The sequence below is a fragment of the Podarcis muralis genome, chromosome 10, assembly GCF_964188315.1.
Source record: "Podarcis muralis chromosome 10, rPodMur119.hap1.1, whole genome shotgun sequence".
In the NCBI taxonomy this organism is placed as follows: Eukaryota; Metazoa; Chordata; class Lepidosauria; order Squamata; family Lacertidae; genus Podarcis; species Podarcis muralis.
Window position 1 is genome coordinate 76545591 of NC_135664.1, and position 17583 is coordinate 76563173.

A 17583-nucleotide genomic window follows, 5' to 3' on the forward strand; every position below is an offset into this window, starting at 1 on the left:
ACCAATGGCATCCCGAGAAGGCGGAGGAGGAGAGGTTTATGGATTACTTCCGGCAAGGGATACATTCAGTTTTGGCCCCCTAACAGCTGGCCCCTGAACACGGGTCCTAAGAAATCTTCCCTGGCTCCCGGTCCGCTGACCTTGACAGCCCCAAATGGTCTCAGCCCAGTAGAAGGGCTATCGCGCAGCCCGGACACTCCACGTCTATCGCACAGCCCGGACACTGAGGTCCAGCTTCGAGGGCCTTCTGGCAGGTCCCTCATTGCGAGAAGTGAGCTTACTTCTCGGTTGTCGTGACTGCCCTGTGGAACGCCCTCCCACCAGATGTCAAGGAGATAAACCATCATACGACCTCCCTAGACGCCTGAAACGCCTCCCCCGCCCCGTGGATGTTGCAGGAAAGTAAATGAAAATCCCGATGGAGGTAAAGGGGTCGCGGGGGGGGGGGGGAGAGGAGAGGGGAGAAAAGTACCCAGAGACCCCTGACAGCTCCCCAAAGCGCCTTTCGTGGGCCCCGTCGGCAGTGATGCGAAGGGGGCTTTTCTCGGCCCCTTAGGCGCCTTGGCGGGGGCGGGCATGGGATCCCCACCCAGGGAGTCCCCATGAGGACCCCATCGCCCCGTGTCTCCCGCGCAGGCATCCCCGGAGCGCTGGGGGCTCCGTGCAGAGAGAGGTGGGCCACGAACGGGTTAACGGGCAGGAGGAATAGAGACGCCCCTGCCCCTCCCCTGCTTCTCTTGGGGGGGGGGCGACTCCGGCTGGAGAGATGGGGGCGCAGGGTGTGGGGTGAGCAGAGCCAAGGGAGCCTCTGGATGCAGGGTAGACTCAGGAGAGAGGGAGGGGGTCAAGGAAGTGGGGGGAGGGAGGGGAGCATCCCTGGGGCAGGGAAGGGCAGCATGGGCGGGGGGAGAGATAGGAAGGACAGTCTATGGGGGGGGCGTCTCCATCGTGGCAGCCGCGGGGGATCTCTGGTAGGACCGCCTTGGCTTCTCCCTCCCGCCCGGGAATTGACCCCCCCACTTCAAGGCAACCAGAGGGATCCCTGGAAAGTGGGGGGGTCCTGTCCCCCCACCCTTCCTTCCTGTAAGCTCCATCCTCTTCCCACCCCATAAGCCCCTGCCCTGTCCAGCCACAGCGCTTCTGCCCAGTCCAACCTCTGGTCCCCTGGAGAGGAGAGGAAATCCCGAGAAGAAGAGGGGAGGGGGGAGGCCTTCTCAGAAGCAGCTCTTGGTTTCCGCAATCCCACCCAGGAAGCAGCCAGAAACCTTTTCCTCTCTCTCAGGCTTCCATCTTTATTGTCTTTTCCACTGCCTGGTTCACTGAGGATGACGATAATGTACACCTGCCATCAGAAACGGGTGCAGAGTCCATGAAATGGCTCTCAGGGTTGATATGGAAGTTGCACCTCAAAAGCATTTCTGTTCCTCTTATTCTTTGTAGCCAATGTCAGAGTGACTGACGAGCTGAGATACAACCCATCATCATCCGATGACAGCGACTGCATGAATCATCCCAGTCAAAGGACCCATTTTCATGATAGACAGTGCCTGTGGCTGGAGGCTCTACACACAGGGTTTGCCTGTGCAGGCCAAAGACTGCCAGTATTAGCACAGGTGAGGTTTGTGACCTTCCCAAATTTACAGAATGTATATGAATGAGATTTCCTGGGTGGGATTTTAGTTTATGGCAACCCTGTGATTTTCTCCACCCATAACATTTTATGAGCTGATATATTAATACGAGCTCCAAAATAACTTTTAAAAAACCCACAAGATCATCATCATCGTCGTCGTCGTATTTATACCCCCAGGCCTTAGTTTGCCTCCCCATGATCTAGAGAAAATACCAGCTTTGAATCATAGAGTAAAACTACCAGAACCTTCTTGAACCGATAGGTTAGGAATTATCACTATACATTAGGTCTGTACTTTTCTATGCCTGAGAAATGCAGCCATGACACTGGGAATGTTCAGGGATGCAGGAGAGGATATATTGTTTGATTATATCCTTTCCAACTTGTGCTAACAAGTTGTACAATTTAGCAGAGTAACATTCCCCCTTTTAAACTTACAGCGGATGCATTTGCTCAGGCTCGCTAAAGCCTCTAAAATAAGTTTCCTTCGTAATTTCCCCTTTAGTCCCTCATAAAAAGATAAGACACGACACAGTCTTCTATAAAAGTATAAAAAGAGTTTACTCACACATTCTGTTCACAAATGGATCCCAGAAGGCGGACTTAGGTTACAAAAGTTACATACACCTTGAAACTATCCCATAAGGAGACAGCCCAAATGAGCATCTTAGGCTAAGCAGATGTTGCTTCTTCGACGAATGTAGTCAGAGAGAGATGCCTGACCAGTCCTGCTCTTTTGTTACCTCGGCAGGTGAGGTCTCACCCACTTCTAGTCACATGCAGAAGAAGTCTGTCCCAGCCTAGGAGAAACCGGAAGTTCCGACTGGCTGGTCAGGACATCCCCTTTTATTTCCACTCTAGGGATGTTGTACTTGACTGCTCTTGTGTTTCACATCCCACAGACATTTTAAAAGTCAGCACCAACAGTTTGAATTGTGCTCGGAAATGTGCTGGGAGCCAGGGAAGATACTTTAGAAATAGTGTTATGTGGTCTCAGTGGCTGCTCCCAGTAACTAGTCTAGCTCCCCCATTCTGGATTAGTAGCAGTTTCAGAGTCACCTTCAAAGGTAGCCCCATGTAGAGCAGCTGGCAGTACTCCAAGCAGGAGATAACCAGAGCACGCACCACTCTGGCCAGACAGTCTGCAGGCTAGTTGGGTCTCATCCTGTGTACCAGATGGAGCTGCCAGACAGCTGCCCTGGACACAGAATTGATCTGCGCCTCCATGGACAGCTGGGAGTCCAGAATGACCCCCAGGCTGCACACCTGGTCCTTCAGGGGCACAGTTACCCCATCTGGACCAGGAGTGCCCCCACCCTCCCCCAGGGACAGTATTTCTGTCTTGTCAGGATTCAGCCTCAATGTGTTACCCGCCATCCATCCTCCAACCACCTACAGACAGCCACACAGGGCATTCACCATCTTCACTAGTTCCAATTTAAAAGAGAGGAAGAGCTGGGCATCATCCACATACTGGTGAACACCCAGCCCAAACCCCCTGATGATCTCTCCCAGTGGCTGCATATAGATAGTAAAAAGCATGGGGGAGAGGATGGAGCCCTGAGGCACCCCACAAGTAAGCATCCAGGGGTCTGAACACCACTTTCTGGACATGGCCCAGGAGGAAGGTGTCGCGAATTCCTCGCGGCGCTTTTTAGCGAAACGCTCAGAGTCCCAGGTTTCTTTTCAGTGCAGTCTTTTTAATGTGAGCTATATACAAGTATTTACAAGAGCAGTCCATACAGAGTACCTGCTCCTTTTGGCAAACGAATACTCTCCACCACAGCAGCACCACACCTCAGCACAACCACCACAACTTACTGTTGAACAGGCTTTCCTTTTAAAACAGGGGATAGCCAATCACATCCCTGCTGAGTCACTCTGACCCAGCACTTCACAGAGTATTGCATCAGCCTCTTGAAGCCTGCAGACTTACTCAACATCCTGCGAATCCCAACAGAAGGAGGGGAACCACTGCATAACAGGGCCCCCAGCTTCCCAAGATTGTCCAGAAGGACACCATGGCCAAAGGTCTCCAAAGCCGCTGAGAGAACCAGGAAAGAGCTTCCCCCTCAGCCTCTGGCCCGTTGGAGATCATCAACCAGCACAACCAGGGCAATTTCAGTCCCATGATGAGGCCTGAATCCCAATTGGAAAGATCATGGTGGCAGAAGCTTTCCTGGTCCTGCACCCCCAAAACTTCCAGCCACAATACGTTTATTAGCTTTCAAGGGCCCACCTGATACACTGTGGTCTTTTCTTCGAAAAACAAATATTTTGAATACCGTACTTTTCGCCCCATAGGATGCAACAAGTTTTTTTGGGGGGGGAATAAAGAAAAAAAATTATTTCCCCCCCCAGGCGCTTGCGGGACAGGCAGCAGTGAGAAGTGTTATTCTCCCCGTCGCCCGCCTGCAGACCAGGTCCGGGGACAGCGGGAAGACAAGCTGCACCTCCCCACTGTGCCCGGAGCTTGCGGGGCTGGCGGCGGGGAGAAGCACGCGTCTCCCCGCCGTCAGCCTCCAAACCACATTGGGAGACAGCGGGATGGCGGCGTTCCCCCTCCCCGCTGTCCCCCGACCTTGTGGGGCTGGCGCTGCGGCTCTCCTGAAGCCTGTTTGGCACCAGCTTGGCTGCAGGAGTTGAATGAAGAAGGTGTGCAGGACACCATCCAACTGTCTTAGAGACTCCACTCTGGATTTGTGTAGGTTTTCCTCCAGATCCTTTTCTTCTCCTGAACATAACTCACGAGGCAGTGAAGGTTTAGGACCAGAGTTTTCCTTCTCGATGGGCTCCCTTCCCCAGTTGACGATCCCATAGGCCCTTCATTTTCCTCTACAGGATGGGCAGAATCTGCCTTCTGGACTGTAGGATTCACTGTTCTTCTCCTCCTCTCCATCCACCAGGGCTTGACTTCAGGTGCAGCAGAATTCCCCAGCCCCCCAAGGATTTGAGACCTATCAGCTATCCTCACCTCGTTTTGCCGGCCGGTTGAAGCCATTCCTGGGATTGTGGCCCCTGATTCATCCTGACAGCTTCTGGAAGGCACAGGTGAGAGCTGAGTGCAGGGTGGGGACCACCAAAGGTACTACCGCTCCCATAACACCCCATGACATCAGATAATAGCTATATTTGAGACAGAACAGGAATAAATTCATGTCTCTAGAAATAACACAACTTCAGGCCATCAATAAATGAACACTACATATTCAAGGTTGAAGTTTTCACTAGTACAGTTATCCATTTGCCTTTAAAATGCAGCTTTTTCAGTGTCACTTTAAGATAGTCAGAAGACAGGCACGAGATCAGGCAGCACATCATTATGATAAGGGGCAATGGGGGTGGGTGTTTCCGTCTGGGATTCCCATTTGCCAGCTGCTTTCCTTCTGCTTCTCCTGCTCTCTCCATGCAATGCAAGGCATGTAGATGGAGGTCCATCTCCAAGAACAGGAGCTTCCCTGAGCACCCATTCAGCTGACCCCAAGCACCAAGCCTTGTCAGTAGTTCTCTGACTGACCCAGACCACAGTCCCTGGAAAAGACATAGACCTGGGCCTCACATAATGGCCCACATGGACCTCTTGAGGCCAATGGGACTGTGCAGGTGATTCAGGAAGATCTAGAGGTGGATGCAGGATTATGATGCAGAGGATGGGGAATGTCCAAAGGAACGATGGACCAGAGAAAGAGAGGGCCTGTTCACGGACAGAGAGCAGCTGCCTTTCCTGTGAGGAAACAATTGATTTGAAAAGGCTGTATTCCAAGATCATGCTGTGCTATTAACAATGTTTGAGGATTATGAAAGGTGGTGGTGCATTACTATCATTTGATGACATTGTATTTTCATTTCCAAAAAATTGGGAACATGGGTAGGACAGTGGAGAATGTAGGAGATGTTGATATAAGAGAAGGGACTAATGGAGCTTGATGTGTTCTCTTTCCCTTTGTTCTCTTCCTTGAAACCCAAACAGGATTTCCTTTCCTCCCACTCTGAAGAAGGTGATGGAGAAAACATTCAGAAATCCAGGGGATGGGGCACCTTTCATTTCATTAGGAATAGAAATTAAAATGTGTGAAATGTGGAATATGCTTCATTGAATGAGGACACATAGCTCACATCAATGACTCCGAGAGGAGAAGCCATTTAAAGGTATGGAGAGTGGGAAACATTTCACTGATAGTCGAAAACTTAGAACACATCAGCGGACTCACATGGACAAGAAAGGATTCCAATGCAGGGAGTGTGGGAAGAACTTCAGTCAGAGAGGACTCCTCAATATACACCTGCGGACTCACACAGGGGAAAAACCATTTAAATGCATGGAGTGCGGAAAAAGCTTCCGTCAGAGTGGACACATAAGTGCACATCTACGGACTCACACGGGTGAAAAACCTTTTAAATGCATGGAATGTGGAAAAAGCTTCAGTCGGAGTGGACATTTAAGTTCACACCTACGGACTCACACGGGTGAAAAACCATATAAATGTATGGAGTGTGGAAAGAGCTTCAGTAAGAGTGGACACCTCAGTAAACATCACCAGACTCACACAGGGGAGAAACCATATGAATGCAGGGAGTGTGGGAAGAGCTTCAGTCAGAATGCAGACCTTAAATTACACCAGCGAACTCACACTGGTGAAAAACCATATAAATGTATGGAGTGTGGAAAGAGCTTCAGTCAGAGTGGACACCGCAATATGCATCAACGGACTCACACAGGGGAGAAACCATATAAATGTATAGAGTGCGGAAAGAGCTTTAGTGAAAATGGAGCCCTTAGAATACATCAACGGACTCACACAGGGGAAAAACCATTTAAATGTATGGAATGTGGAAAGAGCTTCAGTCAGAATGCAGACCTTAAAAAACATCAACGGATTCACACAGGGGAGAAACCATATAAATGTATGGAATGTGGAAAGAGCTTCAGTTTCGATGCAGGCCTTAGATCACATCAACAGACTCACACAGGGGAGAAACCATATGGATGTATGGAGTGTGGAAAGAGCTTCCATCAGATTGGAACACTTAGAATACATCAACGGACTCACACAGGGGAAAAACCATTTAAATGCATTGAGTGCGGAAAGAGCTTCAGTCGAAATGGATACCTTAGAACACATCAACGGACTCACACAGGGGAGAAACCATATAAATGTATGGAATGTGGAAAGAGCTTCAGTTACGATTCAGGCCTTAGATCACATCAACGGACTCACACAGGCAGGGGAAAACCATATGAATGTATGGCATGCGGGAAGAGCTTCAGTCAAAAAGGAGACCTTAAATTACACCAGCAGACTCACACAGGGAAGAATCCATTTTAATGCACTGAGTGCGGAAAGAGCTTCAGTCAGAATGGAGACCTTAAAACACATCAACGGATTCACACAGGGGAGAAACCATATAAATGTATGGAGTGTGGAAAGACCTTCAGTAAGAGTGGACACCTCAATATACATCAACGGACTCACACAGGGGAGAAACCATTTAAATGCATGAAGTGCGGAAAAAGCTTCAGTCAAAGTGGAAATCTTAGAAAACCTCAGCAGACACACAGGGAAGAAACCATTTAAATGTATGGAGTTCGGAAGGAGCTTCAGTCCGAGTGGAACCCTTGATTTACATCATCAAACTCCCACAAGAGACAAACCGTATAAACGTCAGGAAAGTATTTTGAGGCTCAGTCCTAGTGGAAGTCCTACATCAACAGACTCATGGACAGGAAGAAATTTAACAGTTGACACCCTACAAACCCATCAACCCTCAAAGAGGAGAAGCTGATTAAAGGGAAAGATTGCAGAAAGTGCTTTAGTTATAATGAAGTGTTTAAGGAACATCTAAGGACTCAGAGGGGAGAACCCATTTAGATGTATGGAGTGAGGAACATGTTCCTTTCAGAGTTTACTCTTCTTCACAGCAATGAACTCAGCAGAAAATCCATCTTAAAAGCATGTTGTGTATTTGAGGTTCTGCTGTTTATATGTAAAAGTGTATAGTAATGGACAGAGTGCCTGAAGAACTATGGGTGGAGGCTCGTAACATTATACAAGAGGCAGCAACTAAAACCATCCCAATGAAAAGGAAATGCAAGAAAGCAAAGTGGCTGTCCAGTGAGGCCTTACAAATAGCGGGGGAGAGAAGGCAAGCAAAATGCGAGGGAGATAGTGAAAGATACAGGAAATTGAATGCAGATTTCCAAAGAATAGCAAGGAGAGACAAGAAGGCCTTCCTTTTTTTAAAAAAAATTCTTTTTATTATATTTCACACACATAAGACATACAATCACAAAACCCCACCCCAAGTCAATCGTTACCACCAAAAGAGAATAAACAAAGGAATTACAAACAGAATAAACAATTTCCGTTTCAGTTATTTGTCTCCATCTTTGTTTCTCTATTTTTTTAAACAGTTTTTCATCTTTTTATCCCCCTACTGACCTCCATCCCTCCTGCTTTCAGGTTTCTTAATATCTATAATTTATCTCTCTTGCAGCTTATGTTTGTAAATGGTTTACTCATCGCGAGATTTAAATCAAACCGGCTATAGTTTTTAAACTTCTGTGGTTTCCTTCTATATATATCATAAATTTATTCCAATCTTTCATAAACTTTGTATTCTTTTGGTTTCTGATTTTTTGTGTCATTTTTGCTAGGCTAACAAATTCGAATAATTTGGTTTGCCAATCTCCAATTGACGGGGTATTTTGATTTTTCCAATTCTGGGCAATTAACAGTCTGGCGGCGGCCATGGCGTACTGGAATAGTACTTTATCCTCTTTTTTGATTTCGTCCCCGACTATTCCTAGTAGGAATGCTTCCGGTCTTTTAGGGAATGTATATTTGAATATCTTTTTCAATTCATTATAAATAAGTTCCCAATATTTCTTCATTTCGTCACAAGTCCACCACATGTGGAAGAAATTACCTTCTTTGGTCTTACACTTCCAGCAGTTCTTATTCCCTGTTTTATACATTTTCCCCAACTTTGCTGGCGTGATGTACCACCTGTACATCATCTTTTCTAAATTCTCCCTGAGTGTTACACATGCGGTGAACTTCATTCCACTAGTCCATAGTTTAAACCATTTATCGTACTCTATGTTGTACTCCAGGTCCATTGCCCATCTTGTCATTACCCCTTTAATTTCCTCATCTTTGGTGTCCCATTCCAGTAATATGTCATACATTTTGGATAATAATTTATTTTTGCCCTCAATTATCTCTATCTGAAACCTAGATTTCTTCTCATTCATTCCTAGTTTCTTATCGGCTGTCCATATCGCATTTATTTGATGGAATTGTAACCAGCCGGATAATTTGTGTTTCAGTTCTTCGAACGTTTTCATTTTCCATCCACTTTCCGATCTTGTCAATAAGTCCTCGTATGTTAGCCTTTCTCCCTCCATATTGATCTTTTTTATTGTTAGTATTTCCAATGGGGATAGCCACCAAGGTGTTTTCCCTTCTAAAAGTTTTTTATTTCTCTCCCAAACTTCCAAAAGAGGCCCCCTAATAATATGGTTTGAGAATCCTTTATGTATTCTTTCTTTATTTTGCCATAAATAAGAGTGCCAACCGAACCGATTGTCGAACCCTTCCAGGTCCAACAAATCAGTATTTTTTAAGATGATCCAGTCCCTAATCCAGCAAAGACTGGCAGCTTCATAATAAAGTTTTAGGTTGGGTACTGAAAAACCTCCCCTCTCTTTCTTGTCTGTGAGAATTTTAAAGTTAATTCTAGGTCTTTTGCCCTGCCATATAAATTTTGAGATGGTTCTTTGCCACTCCTTAAATAATTTAGTACCTCTAATTACAGGAATATTTTGAAATAAAAATAACATTCTCGGGAGTAGGTTCATTTTTATCGCTGCCATTCTTCCCCTCCACGAAAGCTTCACTCTATTCCACGTTTCTAGGTCTTTCTTGATTTCCTTCCATGTTACGAGATAATTGTCTTGGATCAGATTTATATTTTTTGCGGTTAGCCAAATTCCCAAATATCTTATTTTTTTTGCAACCCTAATTCCATATTCTATTTCCAGTTTTTCGTTTTCTTCTTTTCTTATGTTCTTAGTCAACATTTTTGTCTTTATTTTATTTAGTTTAAAGCCAGATACCTCACCAAATTTCTCTAGCATTTCCAACGCTGTCCCAACACTTCTTTGCGGGTTTTCTAAGGAGAGCATTAGGTCGTCCGCATATGCTTTTAATTTAAATTCTTTTGTTCCTATTTTGATCCCTCGGATCTCTGGTGTTGCTCTTATTTTATTTAGAATTACCTCTAAGGCCATGATAAATAAGAGTGGTGACAGGGGACATCCCTGTCTTGTTCCTTTCTCAATCCTAAAAGAATTTGTCAAATTATTATTTATAATCAGTTTTGCAGATTGGTTTGTATATATTGCTTTTATTCCATCCATGAACTCACCTTTTATCCCTATTCTCTCCATACTTTTCAATAGGAACCTCCACGAGACGTTGTCAAATGCCTTTTCGGCGTCTATAAAAATTAATGCCGCGGGTATCTCATTTTTGCTCTCCAGATATTCAATAATGTTAACCGTGTGTCTTATGTTGTCTTTTAGGAACCTATTTGGAAGAAATCCTGCCTGATCTTCGTGTATTATGTTTACTAGACATTTTTTAAGCCTATTTGCCATCACCTCCGCAAATATTTTATAATCATTGTTTAAAAGTGATATTGGCCTGTAATTTTTGATGTTCAATTTATCCGTGTCTGGTTTAGGGATCATTGTAATGTGGGCCTCTTTCCATGTTTCGGGAGCCTTTCCTCCTCTTAAGATGTTATTCATGACATCCCCTAGCACTGGTGTTAATTGACTTTCTAATACTTTATAATATTTAGCCGACAATCCGTCAGGCCCTGGGGCTTTCCCTATTTTCATTTTCCTTATTGCACATTGGATCTCCTCTATTCTGATGGGTTTGTTTAATCGGGTTCTTTCATCCTCCATTATATTTCTCCCACTATAGTTTTCCAAGTATTTTTCTATTTGAGTTATATCTTCCTTCTCTTTTTTATATAGGTTCTCATAGAATTTGAGGAAGTTTTCCTTTATTTCTTTTGGGTCTTCTATCAGCTGCTCCCCTATCTTTATTTTGTTTATCACATTTTGTTTTTGCCTTTTTCGGAGTTGCCAAGCCAATAGTTTGCCCGTTTTATTAGCTGACTCAAAATATTTTTGTTTCATTAATCTGATCTTCCATTCAATTTCTTGGTTTGTCAGCAATGAGTACTGAGATTGTAACATTTTTATTTTTTGTGTGTTTTCTTCATCTTTTGGATTTCTTATCAATTTTTTTTCACACTCTCCAATCTGTGTTACGATTTCCTCTTTCTTTTGTTCTCTTACCTTCCTCCTATAGCTGTTTTGTTGGATAAAGAACCCTCTTAACACCGCCTTGCAGGCATCCCACACCATATCTATACCTATTTCAGTATTGAGATTTAGGTCAAAATAGTCTTTTAAAGCGGATTTAGCTTTCTCCACTACTTCATCATTATCCAGTAAGTATTCATTCAATCTCCACCTAAACCCGCCCTGTGACTTGCCTTTTATTACCAGAACTATTGAATTGTGATCTGAGAGTATTCTGGGTTGAATTTCGCATTTTAAAGTTCTCACTGAAAGTTCCCTTGATATCCAGATTTGATCAATTCTGCCCCAGCTCTTATGTGGCTCCGAAAAATAAGTGAATTGTTTCTCTAGAGCATGTTTGTGTCTCCATATGTCTATTAAGTCCAAACATTCCTCTAGTTTGTTAAATGAGCTTGGCAGTTTTCCTTGGTTTATTTTCTTCCCATCTGAGTGTCTGTCTAATTCTGGTTTCCTTACCCCATTAAGATCCCCTAGTAATATCATCTTATTGCATTCTAATTCTAATAATATTTGTTCTAATTTCCTAAAGAATTCCAGTTTGTTCGAATTCGGGGCGTATACATTTATCACATTAAGTTTTTCTCCCTGGAAGTTAATTTGTATTCCTTCCTTCCTTCCTCATCCTTACAAATCAATTTGGGTTCCCATTTTTCTTTCACATATATCACTACCCCTTTTTTCTTTTCGTTTGTGCAATTCGTGAATTCAACCCCTAGTTTGTTTTGTACCAAAATATGTTTGTGTTTTTTAGTTATGTGTGTCTCCTGTAAACAAATTAGATCTAGGTCCCTTCTTTTCAATACATTTACTATTTTATTCCTTTTGGATTTTTCGTTCAAACCATTTACATTCCACGATAAAACTTTCAGATTCATTGTGTTTGCCAATCCCGTTTATCAACAATTAGAGGTTTAATTTTGAGTAGTTTTATTTTCTTCGTACCCTTCCCCCTCTTCTTCTTCCTCTTCCTCTACTAACTCTTCTTCTTCTTCTTCAACTACCTCCTCTTCTCTGACCCTGTCCTCCTTCCTTTTCTCTGGATCGTTTTTCTTTCTTTTCTCTTCTGCACTTTCATATCTTTCTTCTACTTTCCCTAGCTCTTTTTCATATCTACGCAAGAACTTTCTCATTTCTTGGGTCTCGGCAATCCTAAATCTTTTGTCCTTATAATAAAAGGAGATCCCTTCAGGGAACTCCCACCTGTATTGTATGTTATTCTTTTTTAGTGTACTTGCCAACTGTCTGTAACTTTCCCTCTTGTGTAAAAATCTAGTTGGAATTTCTTTAAATATGATAATTGGCTTACCATCAATAATTAGTCTTTTCTGGTAACTGGTTTTTAATATCACATTTCTCATCTCTATCGAATTAAATATAACTAAACAATCTCCTGTGACCTTCTTTGTTCTTAGTTGTTTGTTCTTTGTTTTTATTCTAAAGGCATTGTCCACCGTGTATGCAACCTCTTCTTCTTTCAAATTTAGCCATTTCGCAATTTCTATTATCATCTTTTCTTTAATGTTTTCATTTATTTCTTCCCCCACTCCTCTAAACTTGAGATTTAGCTGTTTTTGTTTCATTTCAATCATCGCTATATTGTCCATGACTTGGTCTTGATTTCTATTCATTTCACCTATCTCATCTTTTATCCTATCTGTCTCTTTCCTATGGTCTTTCATTTCTTTCTGCATTCTTTTATTTGCTTCTTCCAAGGTTTTCGACCGCACTGAGAGATCTTTGATTTTATTTGTCAATTCTCCTACAACTCCTTCTATTTTTTTATCTATTGATTGAGTTATCTCTTCCAACTTTCTCTCCATATGTATTTCCCTTTGTTTAAATTTTTCTTTTATTTTCAACCATAAAATGTCTAGATCTTTAATCTCTTCCTGTCGGGAAACTTTCCTTTCTGAAGGTGTTCCACCTATTTTTTTCCCGTCTTTCCCTGACATTATGTCTTTCTATAATAGTAAATTAGGACTTTCACTATATTTTCCTCTCCCCTAGGGGGCGCACAATCTGGGCCTTATCTTAATTATTTTCACTTGTTCAGCCAGGTTATTTTGCCCTGCTTCTTATTTTCCGTTGCAAGTCAAATTCTATATTCTAAATTCTAAGTCACCTCACTTATCAAACAGTTTGATGATATCAAACATTATTATCAAACGATGTTCAATCCAGGCATAGGACCTATAAAATAGATCTTGACGAATGGTAAAATAAATCTTAACAAATGGTATAGCCAACAAACAGCAGAGTAATTAGCTTAGTTAACTCAATCAACTTAGTTCAATCTTAATGTCTCTCCAAGGAAGTAAGCCAAAATTAAACCGTTGTAGTTCAGAGATAGGTACTCACTAGGTATAAGTGGACGTGATTATCCTACTAAGTAATATTAGTTGGGCCAAATTAGGCCCCAACTCTAATATATAGTTTATTATATTCCACTATAATCACCACTTCCACATAAAAGAGGCATTATACTTAACCTCTTAAGTTCTTTGTTCTTCCGCCACTTGTTGGCTCAATCCAGTCTTAGGTGTGGTTAAACGCGTGAGGAGAGAGAGTCTAATTACTCCCACCTCCTTTAGTAAACTACCAATTAGAATTGTCCTTCAGGGTCGCAATGTACTCAAGTCCCAATCCTGAAAATCAGCAACTTTAAACAACTAAGTAAATATCGAAAACCAGTTCCAAGTTGTCCTTATAAATTCAAATTGTCCTTCTACAATTCCAGGGTGTCCTTCTAAGTTCAGTCCATATCTTAGTTTAATTTTCCATTTCTTAATTCAAGAGAAGAGAAAGGAATGGTTAGTATTCTAGAAGCTTCCCTTAAAGTGAGAGTACGGCTTCATTCCAGTCCAATAATTCTTAAAGCTTCTTTCGGTATAAAGCACTCTGTAGATGTATCTTTTTCCACCTTCATTCAAAAAGGAAGAAAGACAGGGAAGAGGAGCCGAATAGTTGAATAGTTGATGGTTATAGCTCAATTGAGGGCTTCTATATTATATTATGAAGTTTCTTCCTCTTTGTTCTCTTCCCCTTAATACTCCATCATTGCTACTTTTAGCTTCTAGGAAGTTACTTTCATATTCCCTCCGTTCCGTTTCTTACTTTGTTTCCTTCTTTGTTGTGGAAGGTCTTTCCCCCCCCAAAAGAAGATACAAAGTCTCTAAAAGTCAATAAAATCCCTTCTATTATTCAGTTTTCCTTTGCCTCGTTTTCAAAAGAGAAAAAAAATAGTTACCGAGGTCTTTCTCCTTTCTCCGCTCTACAGCAGGCAATTACTCATTTCCTCTCTCGCTCTTGCGACTGAATGTCCTGCACCATTTTGCCCCGAGAGACAGGTCGGGTTCCTTATTTAGTTCTTTTACCTCCCGAATCCCCTTTGGAGTTATTTAGTTTAATTGTTATGCTCCTATATTCCGCAGACGTAGGGGATTCGGCTCTGGAGTTACGGAGATTTGTCGCTTTAATCAGTAGGAGCTAGAGGCATCACTTCACGAGGTCCGCAGGGCTTACCATTCGCGTTTCTCAGTCCCGTCGTCTTCAAGCCCTTCTTGAAAAAGCCCTGAAAACTTCGGGACTCTGCCGACGCTGCTTGGTAGCTTATCCCTCAAGGACGCCCACCTTGAGCTTTTCTGGGGTCGCAGTGCCTTTGCGTCGCCCCCAAGCCCCCGTGAAGTTCGGAAAAGCTCACAGCGGCTTTTCCGCGCTCCCTGCTGCTTGCGATCCCAAACCGGAAGTCCGCCTTTTCCAAGGTAAAGAAAGAAGTAGTCAACGTGTCGGCCGTCGACAAAAAGGCCTTCCTAAACGAGCAATGCAAACAAATAGAGGAAAACAACAGAATGGGAAGAGCCAGAGATCTGTTCAAGAAAATTGGAGATATGAAAGGAACATTTCGTACAAAGATTTCCATAATAAAGGACAAAAGTGGAAAGGACCTAACAGAAGCAGAAGACATCAAGAAGAGGTGGCAAGAATACACAGAGGAACTATACCAGAAAGAAATGGGTGTCTCGTATACCCCAGGTAGTGTGGTTGCTGACCTTGAGCCAGACATCCTGGAAAGTGAAGTCAAATGGGCCTTAGAAAGCACTGCTAATAACAAGGCCAGTGGAAGTGATGGTATTCCAGCTGAACTATTTAAAATTTTAAAAGATGCTGCTGTTAAGGTGCTACACTCAATATGCCAGCAAATTTGGAAAACTCAGCAGTGGCCAGAAGATTGGAGAAGATCAGTCTACATCCCAATCCCAAAGAAGGGCAGTGCCAAAGAATGCTCCAACTACCGCACAATTGCACTCATTTCACACGCTAGCAAGGTTATGCTTAAAATTCTACAAGGAAGGCTCAAGCAGTATGTGGACCGAGAACTCCCAGAAGTGCAAGCTGGATTTTGAAGGGGCAGAGGAACCAGAGACCAAATTGCAAACATGCGCTGGATTATGGAGAAAGCTAGAGAGTTCCAGAAAGACATCTACTTCTGCTTCATTGACTATGCAAAAGCCTTTGACTATGTTGACCACAGCAAACTATGGCAAGTTCTTAAAGAAATGGGAGTGCATCTGTCTCCTGAGAAATCTCTATGTGGGACAAGAAGCTACAGTTAGAACTGGATATGGAACAACTGATTGGTTCAAAATTGGGAAAGGAGTACGGCAAGGCTGTATATTGTCTCCCTGCTTATTTAACTTATATGCAGAATTCATCACGCGAAAGGCTGGGCTGGTTGAATCCCAAGCCGGAATTAAGATCACCGGAAGAAATATCAACAACCTCAGATATGCAGATGACACAACCTTGATGGCAGAAAGTGAGGAGGAATTAACCCCTGCTTGGCAGGGGGTTGGACTCGATGGCCCTTGTGGTCTATTCCAACTCTTTGATTCTATGATTCTTCTATGATTCTATAAAGAACCTTTTAATGAGGGTGAAAGAGGAGAGCGCAAAATATGGTCTGAAGCTCAACATCAAAAAAACGAAGATCATGGCCACTGGTCCCATCACCTGGCAAATAGAAGGGGAAGAAATGGAGGCAGTGAGAGATTTTACTTTCTTGGGCTCCATGATCACTGCAGATGGTGACAGCAGTCACAAAATTAAAAGACACCTGCTCCTTGGGAGAAAGGCGATGGCAAACCTAGACAGCATCTTAAAAAGCAGAGACATCACCTTACCAACAAAGGTCCGTATAGTTAAAGCCATGGTTTTCCCAGTAGTGATGTATGGAAGTGAGAGCTGGACCATAAAGAAGGCTGATCGCCGAAGAATTGATGCTTTTGAATTATGGTGCTGGAGGAGACTCTTGAGAGTCCCATGGACTGCAAGAAGATCAAACGTATCCATTCTGAAGGAAATCAGCCCTGAGTGCTCACTGGAAGGACAGATCGTGAAGCTGAGGCTCCAATACTTTGGCCACCTCATGAGAAGAGAAGACTCCCTGAAAAAGACCCTGATGGGAAAGATGGAGGGCACAAGGAGAAGGGGACGACAGAGGACAAGATGGTGGGACAGTGTTCTTGAAGCTACCAGCATGAGTTTGACCAAACTGCGGGAGGCCGTGGAAGACAGGAGTGCCTGGTATGCTCTGGTCCCTTGGGTCACGAAGAGTCGGACACGAATAAACGACTAAACAACAACATAGTAATGAAATAATGAAGGTAACATCTCACAATAGTGATTATAATTTTAGATGTAAGGTACCTTTTGATAGTGAGGGGGAGAGGGTGAATCTGGATTTCTGGTGGTGAATGAGGATTAGGGCTGGGCGATATATTGATCTCATCCTATACTGGTTTCTAGACTACATTGTGATAACCTTCCAAAAACAATGGATATGGCAACACACCAAGAATCCCAGTGTGTGTTTCTGGGATTCTCATTTGCCTGGAACCTGCCAGCAGAAAGCTTTTCTTCGTGAAGCCCCTGCAGATTTCGAGTTGCTGACTTCCCTCCCAGACGACAGGAAGTGAAAGACACACATCCATTGCCCTGTGTCCTTCCAGCCTCTTTCCTCCCTTGCTCCCTTCTGCCGGTTTGTGTGCCTGACTTAGATATCTTGTGTGCTGTATGATTTTACTGCTGAAACTGGATTTGCTCTCAGGAGCTAAGTTTTGTGCCTCACTGGGGACCCAGTGAGAACTGTATGCTTTGAAAGCTCAGTAAACTATTACTGAAGAAGTCCTGCTGCCTCTGTGTGTGTTTTTGACCTCAGTGTGGGACTTGCTCTGCACGTGGCCCCTACCCTGCTGCTACTTGGCTCATGCCCTGGAGTTGCTCTACTCAAGCATGCAAGACGGTTTTTGCACCAAACTCTGTCACCCCCCCCCACCGCATGATCTCCAAGCACTGATTCTTCACCCAAACTTCATCCCTGCCTCCTAAGCATTCTGAAGAAAACTGATAATACTGTAAGTTAATGGGTGATTTCCCCCCAAGCCTAATTGCAAGAGGGGAACGGAGGGGCTGCAGGGACCAGGGAAGTCTCCTGGGGGGCCCATCTTCACTCATGAACCCCATGGGGCAACCCCAGAGCTCCTCCTTA

General features: G+C 43.7%; 1 pseudogene across 1 annotated transcript; it reads left to right on the forward strand.

The window, feature by feature from the left end:
- The first annotated feature begins 44 nt into the window (after window positions 1–44).
- On the forward strand, window positions 45–17221 carry LOC114605314 (uncharacterized; annotated as a pseudogene). Its single transcript, XR_013394489.1, has 5 exons — window positions 45–424; window positions 1441–1618; window positions 4540–4684; window positions 5604–7859; window positions 14840–17221. The product of XR_013394489.1 is annotated as an uncharacterized LOC114605314 (transcript).
- The last annotated feature ends 362 nt before the right edge of the window (window positions 17222–17583 follow it).